The 16,912-nt window shown below is 40.0% G+C and overlaps 1 long non-coding RNA gene across 1 annotated transcript; it reads right to left on the bottom strand.

Moving 5' to 3' along the window:
- Positions 1 to 247: 247 nt before the first annotated feature.
- LOC127519888 (uncharacterized) lies at positions 248 to 14,813 on the bottom strand. The gene is made up of 4 exons (XR_007931935.1): positions 11,643 to 14,813; positions 3,349 to 3,672; positions 946 to 1,236; positions 248 to 805 (listed from the first exon to the last, which is right to left on the bottom strand). It is a non-coding gene; the product is annotated as an uncharacterized LOC127519888 (long non-coding RNA).
- Between the last annotated feature and the right edge of the window lie 2,099 nt (positions 14,814 to 16,912).

The raw sequence follows: 16,912 nt of genomic DNA, 5'->3' as shown, positions 1-16,912 counted from the left end.
TTCTGCTTGTTAACATCAAGTATCTTCAATAATGGTCAATCATCACTCAATTAATCACTTAATTATCTTATTAACTTTAACACTACAGTGTTCATTTAACACTCTTATTTTAACACTTTAACACTATTGAGTATGGTCTCACATATACTCCCAGAGTTCATTTAACACTGGAGTTTTTGCTGTGAAGGATAGAAAAACATGTACACACACTTGGGACATTACTTCAGATTTAAACTTGCCTCTGCAATTATTTTCACTGACCCCGACACAAACATTTTATTTTATTTGTTTGCAACATATTTTAATACATCACAGAAAATTAAATCTTTGGTGTGTTACAGTGAAAAAACATTAGGTGTAGAAACAATTTTTGCAAAATTTCCACAAATAATTACAAAGAAATGGCAAGTAACACATTGAATAAAACATGACATTAAAATAGAAAGACTGAAAATACTCCAATATTCTTTGTTTTATTTACAAGGTTAAAGAAATATATTTTTTACAGTAGTATCTCTAAAATGTCTTTGTGTCCTGAAACTCTGTTTAATGTTTGTTTAACCTTCAGACTTTCAAAAACAAAAATGTTCAGAAAAGAAGAGAAAATAGAGAGACAGTCTATTCTTGTTTTAAAATATCAGATTCATCGAGTTCTAATTTGCCTGTTCTCTCCTCTCTTGTTCAACTTTTCTGGATCTGATGTCATAGATAAGAACAACCACAGCTGCCACAGCAGCCACGCCCACCAGAGCAGAGACAACCAATCGGGTCACAGTTTCAGTAGTGCCACAATAGCAGATTTTGTCTGAGGGGGTGGAAAAAAATTGTGCACTGAAACAGAACCTTACATTTCAATAAATGATTCATAATGTTAGGTACAGAAGTGAGCTATGCTGCTATATGATAAATGCATTCAAACTCTGTAATGCTAATATCACCGCTTACCTGAAACTGTAGCGGGACTTGTGTGACAGAGTTGAGTGATGTTATGTTGAGTCTGGTGTCTGATGGGATTGTTGATCACACATCTGTAGGTGTTTTTATCCTGATATTCCACCTTCAGATGTAGAGAGAGACTGATGCTGAGATCAGACACACTGATGCTGGACAATAAACTGTTTCCTTTGTACCAGGAGAGATTTGCTCTTGACACATCCATCACTGAACACACCAATGAACAATTTGATGATGATGATGAAGGACAGTATCTGTTAATGACAGGAATGGGCAGAGGAGCTGGAAAATATGCACACACACACAAAAAGGTATACAAAACAATCATAAAGTATACAAAAACAAAACTCAACAGACAAATTAATCTCTTTATGGTAATATAGGAATTATATCTATATTTCTATATATAATAAATTAGAAGCCTTCACTGTAATGAATTGCTGTAAAAATTACAGCAATATTTTACAGCCGCTGGCTGTATTTTAATAATACAGCATATTGCTGTAAACTGCAGTGAATTCCGAGGGCGTGGCGGTTTGAATCAAATTTACAGAATATTGCTGTAAATTTCAAATATACAGAGGCATTGTGGGATCTTCAATGGTCGAGATTTGGGTAGCAGCAAGAGGAGTGATTTACAACTGTGGTAAGTGACTTTTTATTTCATTTTCCCCCTCAGTCTTTGGTAACTATGTATCTACATTCGCGATTCATATTGGTAACCCCGGATTGACACATCCTCTGTCCACGGGGCGCGGACCAGACTTGCGCGGGGTTTTCCTCAGCGCGGTTGTGGTAGGATCTCAAACAGTTGGAATTTACGGGAACTTCGTGTTCATCAGCACACTTGGTCGTGATTATTTTATGGTGTAAATCACATTTGTACAGGCAGACAGTCATCTGTTAACAGGGGCCGAAATGAAAAAGCCTCGCGACGCGATCAGGCCGCTCACGGAGGATGTGTCACGTAAATTGTTGCTGCTCCAAGCTGTTAACGTAACCAATGTGATATGTATTTGTGGACATTTGCTAACTTAAGGTAATGCAAACACTTTAACATCTCTGTTTGATATAAAGTTTGCCTTGTATAGTTAATTTATTAACTTGAAATGAAATGTGCTATTTACAGATATGCGTGTTTGTTGACACTTGAACAAACTGATCATCATGTACTTGCCTTTTAGATATACATTTTATATCTATTGTGGCCTTTAACACAATGTTTCTCAACTAGATTAGACATTTATTTTTTAGGGTGGATGTTTTAGATGTCTCTCTATTTGACGCTGGCTAACAAATTAGTTAAATAAGGTGTTTTGATTAGTGGGACATCTGCTCTACCACATGGTACATTTTCAAAAACATGATTACATGCCTCAAAAGCTAAAACCAATCTGAATTCCTGATCCTTTAGGCACTTTGTATGTATTTATCGGGAGAGAGGAACAAAGACGAAAGGAAAAGTGCCATCTAAAACAACAGGCCAGACAGTTCAGAAGAAACGGGTTGCGGTCAACCTACATGTTGCAACTCTTCTGTGCAAAGTGATGGATTTTCAGTGGAATTTCTGAAATGTAAGAAATACACAAACACACCGAGATCTATTTGTCCTTTTATTATATACTTTTATTATTCTATATCTGCATCTGACTGTATCTATCATCCCTCTATCTGTCACTGACTGTATCTGTCATCCCTCTATCAGTCTCTGAAAGTATTATTATGTTTTGTAATATATCTAATGTATTGTCCTCTTTGTTCCTTTCAATATTTCTAGCCTCTCTGAATCCTGGGATGGAACATCATCTGGAGCAGAATTGTTCTTTTTTGATCGCAAGTTTGTTGGAATGTTGTTTGGCCATGTTGGTCTGTTCATGAAGTGATGAAAGTGATCTGGGTTTTAAGAAATGTTTTTATATGACCATGTTGGTCAAGTTATAGTTATAACGCAGTTTGCGTATTTCTTTGTGTGAAGGGCCATGATGGCCAATAAGTAATTTAAAAACATTTTCATGACAAAATTTTATGTCCATTTAAAAAATAAAATGATTTTCTAAATAAAAAAAAAATTAAAAAAAATACACTTTTTATGGCATTTTTTCATGTAAATTTGAAAGTTATATATTACATTTTGACCTGTTTTTCAAGATTAAGAAGCATCAAATTTTTTTCTTTTTTGGTGAATTAAGTTATGTGTTCTAGATTACAGTAAAATTCTGTAAATGAAATTACAGTAAGACTGCTGTAAAAAATAACAATAACTGGCTGGCAACCCTGCTGCCAGTATTTTACTGTAAAATTTACACTGATTTTTTAACAGTTAAATGAAAATATGATTTAATATGTAAACAAAATATACAGTGGACAGGACAAATCACATAATTCTCTATTCACCATAGACAGTAACACTAAAGGACTTCCTCCAAAGTTGTTTTTCAGTCGTCTGTATCTGATAAAGTCCAGTGTCTGTGGTTCTGGTGTTCTTGATGGTCAGAGATCCAGTCTCATGATCCAGCTTCAGTCTGTCTCTGACTGTCTTATCAGAACTTTCATTATATAAGATATTCTGACTTTTTATATTGATTGTAGCTATTACTACAACTCCAAATGACCACTCTAATTTAATATTTTTCTGTTCTTCAGTAAGATCAGGGTGTAGAGTGACTGAATCTCCCTCCTTCACTGGCACCATCTTCACTTCATCAGCACCAAAGACACCTGCACAACAACACACACAATCAAAGAATAAGTTCTCATTTGGTTGGTTTACTTTAGCACTTTTTTATGTTGCACTAATTGTAGAAAAGTTGGGACATTTTGTAAAATGCAATAAAATCAAGAATCTGTGATTTGTTAATTCTCTTGAAACTTTATTTAATGACAAGTGCAAAGATAAGATTATCAATGTTCCCATTCAGTCGGTCACGTTTGACGTACGTCGCACAGACCGACGAATAGGAATCTCGCTAGAGAGGCCAATCTGCTTCGAGTGTAACTAAAACGAGCCAATGCACATTGGCATGCAATCATATGCAGCAGCTGCTCGCCTCGCAGCGCGGGTATATAATGAGCAGCAGGTGCGTTTCATCTTCAGCTTTTCACTTCGGAGCCGAACGGTGTGTGTTCCTGTTCTCTGCAAGCAAGTGTCTGCTAGAAGACGAGTCAAGCTTTTAGGTTGAACTTCTCTTTTTTTTTCGAGTGCGGGCGAACAGCACAGCAGCGGGGTCCAAGTCCTCTCTTTATTTTCTGTTTATTGTTTCGTTTGCCATTACTGAGCAAATAGCTGTTTTGACAGCGTCAGAAGGCTGTTCTCACGGCCGGTACGGTGCACTTTTGAGCGCTGAAAGCCGATTTTATGGCTGGTAGGAGTGAGCGCCTTCAAAGAGAGAGAGAGCACACGACAGTCTGCACACAATCCCTGTCTGTGTCGCGGCAGCCATTCCCCTGCGTGCTTCAGCACTTTTAAAAGAGTAAAGTCCCTAAAAGAGCTTACACAAGTAGAGCTTGCTTCTTTTTAAAGATGACATTCTATGTGTGTGTTTCTGGATGCGGTCGTTTCCTGTCCTCACTGACGGCGATGATCACTGTTTCACATGTCTGGGCGCATGCTGAAATGATGTGCGTGGGTGGTTCATGTTTTCGTACGAGAACATGATCACGTCGACACGCCAGTCGTGACTCTTCTTTCTTCGGGAAGCAGAGTCCCCTCTGTTGTTGGCCAGCTGCCGCTTGTGTGTAAAAGCACAGCCGCGGGTCTGCCCGACACTCTGGGAGACCGTGGAGTTCAGCGAGAGTAAACCTCTCACTCCTCTGCGTGTCGTGTGCCGTCGAGCTGTCAGGCTGCAGCGCGGGTTGTCACGGCAAACCAGCGCTCGCTCTGCGCTCTAGATGTGCGGTCTCCTTGCCTAATCTCCATTGTAGCACCCTCTCTGGTGCACCAGAAGAGGTCTACTTTGGTGAAATAGCTTGGGTGACTTGAGGTTGAGAGTTTCCTTCAGGGAACCAACCCCCTAGGGCTCCTCCCTCTCTAGCGCATTACAAGCTGTGCAGCTTCTGGATTGGATTGCTGGTCCTTCTCATAGGGGAACCTAGCATTTCATTCAGGGCTCCATCTGAGAGTCAGATGTCGATTGCAGCATCAGAGAGAGGGCTGTTATGCTCTGGAAATGAGGGTGACGCTGCCCACTGTAATGGTGTGTGCTTATGCTGACTCAGATTCAGAGTTTACAGCCATGCTTTCCCGGGTGTTCCGGATGTGCATAGGAAACTTGGCAGTATGGAGCTATATTGGTGCCATAAATATGGAACGCCAAAAGTGCTAAAATCTGCATTTTTTTTTTCCTCCTCTCCCACTACCCTCTTGGGTGGGGTGGCTGTGCGCAGACCACACTCACCCTGCATGTGAGGCCAAGGCACTCTTAATGCATCAGGGTAGTTCTGAGCCGGGGTTGAGCTGCGCTTGTTGACTAACCGTGATCAAAGTCACGGCGCAGGCTCTTGGCCAGACGATGTCCACCTCAGTGGTCCAGAAGCGCCCACCATCCTTTGTTGGATTTGATTCTGTTCTGCTGCTGGCCCAAATTTTTAAAAAAAGAGCAGTTTCCTCCATCTCTGGGTCTGAAGAGGGCTCGGAGAGCAGTGGGAGAAGAAAAAACCTCACCACTCTCATCTCCCTCTTCCTTAGCCAGAGGGCAGCAGCGTGCAGTTCGAGAAAGCAGCCAAAGCCTCTCCTGCGCCCCCTGCCCAACCGTGGAACCAGGTAAGTGTTGCACAGCACACTCAGATCCCGCTACGGGCCGCCTCGCTAAGAGAGCTTTCTGAGCCACATCGCTGCGTTCCACCTCGCTGCCCCACTGCGGGTACGCCTACGGTCCCTTTGATCCCGCTTGTACGGTCTCTGCGGCCTGGTTAGCGCTCCCCAGTCCGTCTCGCTGGCTCATTCGGACCATCAGGCTCGGCTATGCAATTCAGTTCGCCTGGCATCCCCCCAAGTTCAGGGGCATCCACTTCACTGCAGTGAAAGCTGTTGATGCCCATGTCTTGCGTGCGGAGATCGCAGTCCTACTGGCGAAGGACGCGATAGAGCCGGTCCCTCCAGCCGATATGAGGTCAGGGTTCTACAGTCCCTACTTCATTGTACCCAAGAAAAGCGGTGGGTTACGGCCGATCTTGGACCTGCGAGTTTTGAATCGGAGCCTCCGCAAGCTACCGTTCAAAATGCTCATGCAGAAACACATTTTCGAGTGCATCCGTCCCCAAGATTGGTTTGCAGCGATCGATCTGAAGGACGCGTACTTTCATGTCTCGATTTTCCCTCGACACAGGCCGTTCCTGTGCTTTGCATTCGAGGGTCGAGCATATCAGTACAAGGTCCTACCCTTCGGGCTGGCCCTGTCTCCCTGCGTCTTCACAAAAGTCGTGGAGGGAGCCCTTGTTCCCATGAGAGAACAGGGTGTTCGCATCCTCAACTATCTCGACGACTGGCTTATTCTAGCTCAGTCTCGGGGTCAGTTGTGCGAACACAGGGACCTGGTGCTCAGTCACCTCAGCCAGTTGGGCCTTCAGGTCAAATGAGAAAAGAACAAACTCTCCCTGGTGCAGCGGATCTCTTTTCTCGGTATGGAGTTGGATTCGGTCGAACAGACAGCACGCCTCGCAGAGGAACGGGCTCAGTCGGTGTTGAACTGTTTGAATACGTTCAAAGGCAGGACAGCGGTCCCACTGAAATTCTTTCAGAGGCTCCTTGGGTATATGGCAGCCGCAGCGGCAGTAACCCAGCTCGGTTTGCTTCATATGAGACTGCTTCAGCACTGGCTTCTCGGCCGAGTCCCGAGATGGGCGTGGCAACGCGGCACCTTCTGAGTGGCAATCACTCCGGAATGCCGCCAAGCCTTCAGCCGTGGTCAGACCCCTTGTTTCTTCGGGCAGGAGTGCCCCTAGAACAGGTGTCCTGGCATACTGTGGTGTTCACAGATGCCTCTGCCACCGGCTGGGGTGCCACGTACAACGAGCATGCAGTATCAGGGGTATGGATGGGCCCCCAACTGCATTGGCACATCAACTGCCTCGAGTTGCTAGCAGTATGCCTTGCCCTGAGCCGCCTGAAAGGGCCGTTACAGGGCAAGCATGTGCTGGTCCACACGGACAACACTGCGACCGTTGCGTACATCAACCGTCAAGGTGGTCTACGCTCCAGTCGCATGTCACAACTCGTCCGCCATCTTCTCCTTTGGAGTCAGAAGCATCTGAGGTCGCTTCGTGCCATTCATGTTCCTGGTGTGCTCAACCGTGTGGCCGACGAGCTCTCACGAGCTGCGCTGCCGGGAGATTGGCAACTCCACCCCCAGGTGGTCCAGCTGATTTGGAGAGAGTTCGGGGAGGCTCAGGTAGACCTGTTTGCCTCGCCAGAAACCTCTCACTGCCAGTTGTTTTACCCTGTCAGTGGGAACACTCGGTACAGATGCACTGGCACACAGCTGGCCCCGGGGCCTTCGCAAATATGCATTTCCCCCAGTGAGCCTACTTGCACAAAACTTGTGCAAAGTCAGGGAGGATAAGGAGTAGGTCTTGCTAGTTGTGCCCTACTGGCCCAACCGGACTTGGTTCCCGGAACTCTCACTCCTTGCGACAACCCCTCCCTGGCGCATCCCTCTGAGGAAGGACCTTCTTTCTCAGAGACGGGGCACCCGCGTCCAGACCTCTGGAAACTCCATGTCTCGGGACGCGGAGGTTCTAGTTGACTTACCCCCCGAAGTACTTAACACCATCACTTCGGCACGTGCCGTCTACGAGACGTGCTTACGCCTTGAAGTGGAACCTGTTCGTCGAGTGATGCTCTTCTTGCCGAGAAGACCCCCGAAGATGTTCGATCAGAGTCATGCTTTCCTTCTTGCAGCAAGGGTTGGAGAGTAGGCTGTCTCTCTCCACCCTCAAAGTTCATGCTGCTGCTATATCTGCATACCACGACCACATCGATGGCAAGTCTGTTGGTAAGCACGACCTGGTCGTCAGGTTCCTTAGGGGGGCGAGACGGTTAAATCCTCCTCGACCCCCCTCCATACCCTCTTTGGACCTTGCTCTGGTGCTTTGAGCACTTCAGAATGCTCCCTTTGAGCCCTTGCAGTCAGCAGACTTAAAGATTCCGTCTATGAAGACTTTGCTGCTGGTTGCATTGGCCTCTATCAAGAGGGTAGGGGACCTGCAGGCATTTTCGGTCGACGAATCGTGCCTAGAGTTCGGGCCGGGCAACAGCCACATGGTACTGAGACCCCAGCCTGGCTATGTGCCCAAGGTTCCTACCACTCCCTTCAGGGACCAGGAGGAGGCAGACCCAGCCCTGGCTTTGCTCTGTCCAGTACATAGACAGAACTCAAAGCCTCAGGACCTCAGACCAGCTCTTGTCTGTTACGGAGGCCAGCAGAAGGGAAAGGCTGTCTCCAAGCAGAGGATGGCCCACTGGATAGTGGACGCCATCGCCTTGGCTTACCAAGCACAAGGCGTGCCCTGCCTGCTCAGGTTGCATGCTCGGAGACGTACGTCCCGTCGCCACAGTCGCTGGACCCCGCTGATGCTGCCGCCTAACCTGTTCGGCTCCTCAGCGAAAACCTGAAGATGCAACGCACCTGCTGCTCATTATATACCCGCGCTGCGAGGCGAGCAGCCGCTGCATATGATTTCATGCCAATGTGCATTGGCTCATTTTAGTTACACTCAAAGCAGATTGGCCTCTCTAGTGAGATGTCTGAAAAAAACAGTTGATTTGTCTGTTTTATGAAAACACAGCCATTACTTTTTAAATTAAGCAAAATGGCTCTCATGGTGTTCGGCCAATCATCAACCTAACCACTCTTCAGCACAATGGTAACCCCCAAAATTCACACATGCCAGAAAACCTTTTAAATTCCAAAATAATAGAACATCAAACACTAACAGATCTCCCCCTATATTGATATTGAGGAAAAACACATTAAATAACACTTAATTTTAAAATTTACTGTCCTTTAACAGAAGCAATGCATGCTGGGAACTAGAAGTCTGTTGTAACCACTGATCCTAACTCATTCTGTGAATGTGTGTATAGGCCTATGTGTACATATATTCACATTTATATGGGAACATGGATATGTACACAATAAAGGATAATGAATGTTACATGTAATGCTATTTTTGTCTTCTTTCTAAATATTTTATGGTAACACTTTACAACAAGGTTCAGTAGTTAAACATTAGTTAATGTATTAACTAACATGAACTAACCATGAGCAATACATTTGTTACTGTATTTACTAATCTTCGTTAACGTTAGTTAATGATAATACAGCTGTTTATTGTTTGTTCATGTTAGTTCACAGTGCATTAACTAATGTTAACAAGATTTTAATAATGTATTAGTAAATGTTGAAATTAACATTAACAAAGATTAATAAATGCTGTGTAAGTGCAGTTCATTATTAGTTCATGTTACCTAATGTAGTTAAATAATGTTAACTAATGAACCTTATTGTAAAGTGTTAACTATTTTATATCAATATATAGCCATACATGGTCAGTGCATATATTGCAGTATATTGAAAAATATAAGCACTAGTTTCCCATATATTGAAATGTATATGTAATATATCACATTATATTTTGCAGTATATTCCCATATATTTTTGTTTCATAAGGGTACCAAAGTATTCTAGAGTCAAATGTGAGGCGATCTGTCCAACAGCTAAAACTTGCCTAAACTGGGTCATGCAACAGGACAATGATCCCAAGCACACTAGCAAATCTTCACCAGAATGGTGAAAAAAAAGAATTAAGGTGTTGCACTGGCCCAGTCAAAGTCCAGACCTCAGCTTGATTGAAATGTTGTGATGGTACCTTAAAGAGAGTTGTGCAACAGACACCCACAAACCTCAATGAACTAAAGCGATGTAATATGTCATCATGTGTCGTTGCTCATCTGAAGTTGTATTTACCAAAGATTTTAAGACCTTCTAAGGACCAGATAATTTGTCCTGTGACGTTCAAAGAGTGTGTGCTTTTTTTCAATTTTTCACATGACTGTATTTGTTTATTGACTAACTGGAGAGGAGCATGATGAACTGTTCAATAATAAGACATAAGTAATAGCCATGACACATTTATTTTTTTAGCTTATTTAAAGTCAGTTAATTTTAAGGTATTTGCTTCAATATCTCCATACAGTGCACTGTAAAAAAATAAATTGTAAAAAAATGGTCAATGACTGTCAGCTACGGCTGCCAAACAAAAACCTTAAAATTAAAGTAAAATATTCTAATTTAAAGAAAGTGTAAAAAACTTTAACAGAAATTTTCATTAAAATTTTTTATTTACACTGTTATTTTACAGGTATTATTACAATAAAACACCTTCACTGCAAAACATAATCTTAAAAAAAAAAAAAAAAAAAAAAACAGTCAAATGACTTTCAGCAAAGGCTGCCAATCAAAGTCTGTAAAATAAATGTAAAATATGCTAATTTAAATAAAGTACAAAACTCTTACAGAAAAAACACTGTTGTTTTACAGGTATATCCTGAATTGTTACTAACAAAACACAGTGACTGTAAAATATGAATCTCTTGTATTTAACCAGAAAGAGCACACATGAATGAATTAACGTAACTATATGAAATAAAGCAACATACAGCATAACACCAATGTTTTCCGGCTCATCCTGGACTAAAGCACAGGCTCTACTCTTCAGCACAATGGTGACCCACAAAACACACGATACAGAAACCCTTTAAATCCCAACAGAACATTAAACACTAACAGATTTCTCAAGATCTCAACATTTACTTATTACAATCCAGACTTTATTTCATACTAAAGTTCTTATTGAGAATTAACAGAGGTTTAGATGTTGATGTTTTATTGAATAAAATAATAAAGTTTGAAGTCACCGTTCTGGTGGTCAGTGCTTGCTTTAGTTGGGCTCTTGACCCTTGAACATTATTATTTTTCTGCATTAACTGTGCGTTTCTGATACACATTCGTTATAGCAAAAAAGCAAGAAAAATTCTGATGCCAATACTACTGCAGTGCTGTATTACTATAAACAATTTTATTAAATCATTATGCAGAAAATGTTTTGTCAAGGTCATGAGGACTCACACAGACATCAAGAATCAGCGTATGAATCTCAACAATGGTGACAAAAAAAAAAAAAAAAAAAGTTTAAATCTACTCTGAATGTCACAAAACAAGCTACTAAAATCACAAAAAAGCTTTGTTGATTGTCACCATTGTTGAGATTCATATGCTGATTATTGATGTCTCTGTGTTTTTTTTTTTTTTACAGTGTGGTTTTAAAAAGTCTACACACCCCTGTTAAAGCTGCAGGTTTTTGACATGTAAAAATGAATCCAGAATAAATCACGTCAGATCTACTCCCACATTTAATGCAGTATTGAAATAACAAAATTCAAGTAACAAATAGAATGATTAAGGACAAGGGTAAAAAAACAAACAAAAAAACATTCTATTTCCTGTCTAACCAAAAAGTATTTAAAAACTTTGTTCCGGGGAAAGGTTTTTAAGAGAGAGTACATAAAAAGTGGTTTTGAAGTAAAATAACTGATTTGATTTCATGAGGATCTGTTATCGGGTGATACTACTGAATACTGTACATTTAAACACAACATTTTGACTATGTACAAAAACAAATTCATAACTTACCAATCAGATGCAATAAAAAAATCATAACAAATCCATGAGCCATTTTCTTCAAGAGTTTGAAGAACATTCTGACATATTAAAACTTGAAATTACTTAAAAGCACCAAAAGGAGTCTATGATGGCCGGCTCCTCCTCTCTGGACATCCAGTGGGCGGAGGGATAGAGTTGTGGGTAGGATTAGGGTGTGGTTAGGGTGTGGTTGTACATTCGCTCCCCCTCACTAAATGTCCAGCGAGGGGGATCTAACGTAAGCTCCACCCATTTGCTCTGCAGTGCGCACCTTCTCACAAGCTGTGTCCGAAATCGCCCCCTATACTCTTAAATAGGGCACTATTTGAGGGGACAGCCATTTGTAGTGGTGTCCAAAACCATAGTGGATGACGTTGAGTGCACTCATTCAATCCCACAATGCACTACAATAACGAGCGTACAACCGATGCACGCTCAACAGCTAGAGAATACCCATAATGCACTGTGAGAGTCGCGTGCTGAATGAATTCCCGCGTCTCGCCAGGAGATGGCGCCCGCAGCTGAATTAATCATCCATTCATTTTCCAAACCGCGCTGGTCCAGTATAATATCATACAGGTATAATTTCCTTTTTAATTTGGACTTCCGGGCAAGATGGCGTGTTGAACACTTGCTCGCGTCAGAGACGGAAGCAAAATTGTCCCAAATCTTGACTATCTGCTTATAAAAATTCTCCAAACAATTAAAAAGTACGATCAAACCAGCCAGACTGATAATTAAAGAAGGAGACAGTGATAAAAAGCAAGCTGCGATGAGCACTAAGATCCTCGAACAATCTGCCGACCATGACTATGATATGGAGGTTAACACAATTAGTAAAAGAAAAGACTCTACGCCAACAACTCCGAGCAAGATTCCAGCTGGGAAAAAGAGCAAGACTACATTAAAGGAAAACAAGGTGTCTAACCTGACCATACTGGAAGCGATTCAGAGTTTGGAGAAGAACTTTAATGAGCAACTGACGCAACTTCGAGAGCAAGCTAAGCAGAGTAGCAGCATGATTGCTAGCCTATCGAAAGCCGTGCAGTTCAGTGCCGAAGAAGTTAAGGAATGCAAGGGGAAAGTCATCGAGCTAGAAAAGTGCAATGATCGTCTGTGCAAAGAAAATCAAGAGCTTAAAGAAAGAATCAGGGACCAGGAGAGATATAAGATGCGATGGTGTCTGAAACTGAAAGGTTTATCAGAAAGAAAGGACGAAAACGTAAGAACAGACGTCATACAACTGTTCAAGGAGATCGCCCCTGACATGGAACAGCGACAACTCGAAGAAGCAATTGATATTGCGCACAGAGTCGGACGAAAAGAAGACAACAGGAATAGACACGTAGTTGTGTTATTTGTCCGGAAACTTGTCAAGCAGGAGTTATAGCGTCACTGCAAGGATTCCCCGGTGTGCAGAGAGAAAGGTGTCCGCCTCACCGAGATGGTCCCGCTAGAGGATAGAGAGGCAAGGAAAAAACTGTGGCCGCAGATTGAACAGGCTCGTCGGGAGGGAAAGCGTGCCTACTACCGCGGACTGCACGGATACATAGAGGGTCGTCGAATTGGTTAAACGAAGGAAAGGTTTGATCTACTGACATTAGAGGTTGAAGGAATGTGTTAAGAGGACATGGGACTATTGTTGTATTTGCTAATCAGCGTAAATAGGCTTTGAACTAAGTTCTTAATATGTTTTTTTTTTTTTTTCTTTAGTTTCTTCGTTTAAAATATCTCCTGTTCAGCAATGTTCAATTGTTCAGTCTCAATTGCTTCATAAAACGTGAGGGGTCTAAAAGATTTATTCAAAAGAAAAGCATTATGTTTATTTTATTAAGTCTGCTGGTGTTGCAGTTTGTTTTAATAGGTTTCCAGGTGATATAATCTCATACAGGACAGATAACCAAGGTCATTGGCTGATGGTGGTTTTAAAAATTGATGGTTGTTTTTTCATACTAACTAATGTGTATGGTCATAGAACTGTTGCCCAAAATAAACAAATGCTTGAAGAAATTACAAACACTTTATCAGAACTCAAAATAGTTTATCCTACAGACTTTATTTTAATGGGAGGTGACTGGAATATGACACCTGATGAATGGGAAGATAGATGGCCCACTAAGTTTGACAGCTACCACTTAAACCATACAATAGGGGAATTTATGAATAAAAAAATCACTTGATAGATATTTGGAGAAATCTAAATCCAGGTGTAAAAAAATATTCCTGGTTTAAACCGAATAATACCTGTAAATCTAGGATTGACTACTGGCTGGTGGATTACTCGTTTAGAGAACTTGTCTCAGATATCTTGATTTCTAAAGCCTCACTAACAGATCATTGTATTGTAGAAATGAAATTAAATCCAGTTGATAGAATAAGGAAAAATAAAGGCTACTGGAAATTTAATGCTAGTGTGTTAAAAAATAAAGACTACTGTACAAAGATAAAAGAAATAATAATTGAAATTGAAAATAATGAGACTATAAATAGTTTTTGCAGTAAATGGGAATTTGTAAAATATAGAATTAGAGAAAGTTCCATAAAGTTTAGTAAAGAGATTGCCTTGAAAAAAAGAAGAGAAGAATGTAACTTGTTCCAAGAAATTAGTAAATACTGTGATAAGGCAGAATTAAACAGTGAAGATAAAGACAAACTATTAATATTGCAGTCCAAATTAGACGATATGTATTGCAAAAGAGCTCAAGGTGCGTTTGTGAGATCGAGAGCGAAGTGGATAGAGCAAGGAGAAAAGAACACCTCGTACTTCAGCAATTTAGAGAAGAGGATACAAGAAAATAAGGCAATATCAAGCTTACTGATAAATGGATCAGAGTGTAAGGATAATAAAACCATTGAGAAGACGGTCTTTGCATTTTATAATAATCTCTATACTTCTGCATATTCCCAACAAGATTCCTCAAATTTTCTAAATAAAATTAAAGACATTATACCCAAGATTGATGATTCATTTAAAGAACTTTCTGAGTCAGAATTAAAAATTGTCATCGAATAAATATCATCGAATAAATCCCCGGGTACGGACGGGCTCACAGCCGAATTATATAGATTCTTTTGGAAAGATATCAGACATATGTTATTTAAGGCATTTCAAGAATGCATAGCAAAGAACGAATTAATGACAACCATGAAGCAAGGCTTAATAATACTTATTCCCAAACATGGCAAAGACAAAAGATTGCTAGATAATTTAAGACCCATTACGCTTTTGAATACTGATTATAAATTATTATCGGGAATTATTGCAGCTAGAATGAAAAAAGGCTTACCCCTGATAATAAATGAAATCTGGCTTCCTTGCTGGAAGATCTATTCATAATAACATACGATTGGTATTAGATTTAATCGATTACAGTCATATGTTTGTAGATCAGGGTTTCATTGTTTTTTTTAGATTTCTACAAAGCTTTCGATTCGGTAGAACATCCCTTTATTTTAGAAACTTTAAATCTTTTTGGTTTTGGACGGAAATTTACAAATTTAATTAGTCTACTTTACAATGATATAAACAGCTGTGTATCTCTGGAGCATGGCACATGTTCACGATTCACAGTTAAGAGGGGCATTAGACAGGGCTGCAACAGCTCGCCTTTATTATTTATATTGGTTGCTGAACTACTGTCTATCATGATTAAAATGAATAAATCTGATGGCTTTAACATCATGGGAAAACACATCGTCATAAGTCAGTTTGCAGACGATACGACTCTATTTCTAAAAGATGAAAGGCAGATCTCCACAGCGTTGGATTCAGTCAGTCAGTTCTCGAAAGCATCAGGTGTCACATTGAACATTAATAAATGTGAAATTCTTGCTTTGCACAATCATCCAGCTCGCTTAATTGAGAATATACAGGTTAAAACAGAAGTCAAATATTTGGGCATCACGGTCACCAGACATAAAGAAATAAGGGAAAAAGAAAACATTCTTAGAAATACTGATAAATGTAAAGCAATATTGAATTCCTGGCTACAAAGGGATATAACAATTAGGGTTTTATTATCCAAGATGGAGAGTATATCCAGAGCTATTTACCCTGCCTTTTCTTTAGAAATATCAGATAATATGATCAATTTATTAAACAAGATAAACTTCAAATTTATTTGGATGGATAAATGCCATTACATTAGAAAAGCTGACATGATTAAGAGTATTGAAGAGGGTGGCATGAATGTTATAGATTTTTTCTGTGATGAATGGTGTACTAAAACTGAAATGGTTGAAGTCCTTTGTTTGTCACAAAGATTCTTTTTGGTTTAGCATCCCAAATGCAATTTTTCAAAAGATGGGTGGAATTGATTTTCTATTGTGTTGTGACTATGATTTATACAAATTACCTGTAAAATTATCTGATTTCCAACAACAAGTTCTTCTGTACTGGAACCTAATGTTTAAACACAACTTTACACCACACAATACACCTTTGTGGAACAACAGATATATTCTGAGTAATAGGAAATCATTGTTTTTCGGTAATTGGATGGAAAAAGGTATATGGGCAGTAAGTCATTTGATGGATAATTTTGGTAATTTGCTATATTACAGTGACTTCTGTGATAAATTTAGTTTCAAGTGCCCAATTAGAGAATACATCAGAGTGATAAAGGACATCCCAGCACCCCTGAAAACAATGATTCAGCAGTTTGTAATATATTCTAACTCTCAATCAGAAATGAGATCACTTTGCATTGAAGGTATTAATTTAAATAGCAAACAGTTTACAAATAAATTTATTAGAAAAGTCTTATCTAAACAGTAGTATTATTATATAAAGGAAATATGTTCTGCAAGACTTTAGAGGGGAAAAGGCGAAAAAAATAAGGAAACGATATTTATCATACCCAATTCTTCCCAAAGCCAAAGAAGTGACATTCAAAATCTTAAATGACATTTATCCATCCAACTCCTTTTTACATGAGAGATTAAACAACTCATGTGGATTTTGTGAGAAAGACATTGAAACGGTAGAACATATTTTCTTTCAGTGTGAATTTGTAAATGAATTTTGGCTTTCATTTCAAAATTGGATACAATCTAAAGATATATTGATACATCCTTTGAATATGACCTCAATTAAAGTTGGAGTGTTTATAAATTATAAAAATATAGAGTTTTTGATAAACTGGATGGAAAAATGCTGTATGCTGTATCAACACGAAACACTGACTTATGATTGTTAAATATGCCTTAAATATTTGTATTTGAATAATGTCTATAAAAAAAAAAAAAATTAAAAAAAAAAC

Source organism: Ctenopharyngodon idella, chromosome 10 (assembly GCF_019924925.1).
Source record: "Ctenopharyngodon idella isolate HZGC_01 chromosome 10, HZGC01, whole genome shotgun sequence".
NCBI lineage: Eukaryota > Metazoa > Chordata > Actinopteri > Cypriniformes > Xenocyprididae > Ctenopharyngodon > Ctenopharyngodon idella.
The sequence above is the reverse complement of the archived record's forward strand: the minus strand, read 5'-3'. Positions and strand labels throughout refer to the sequence as shown.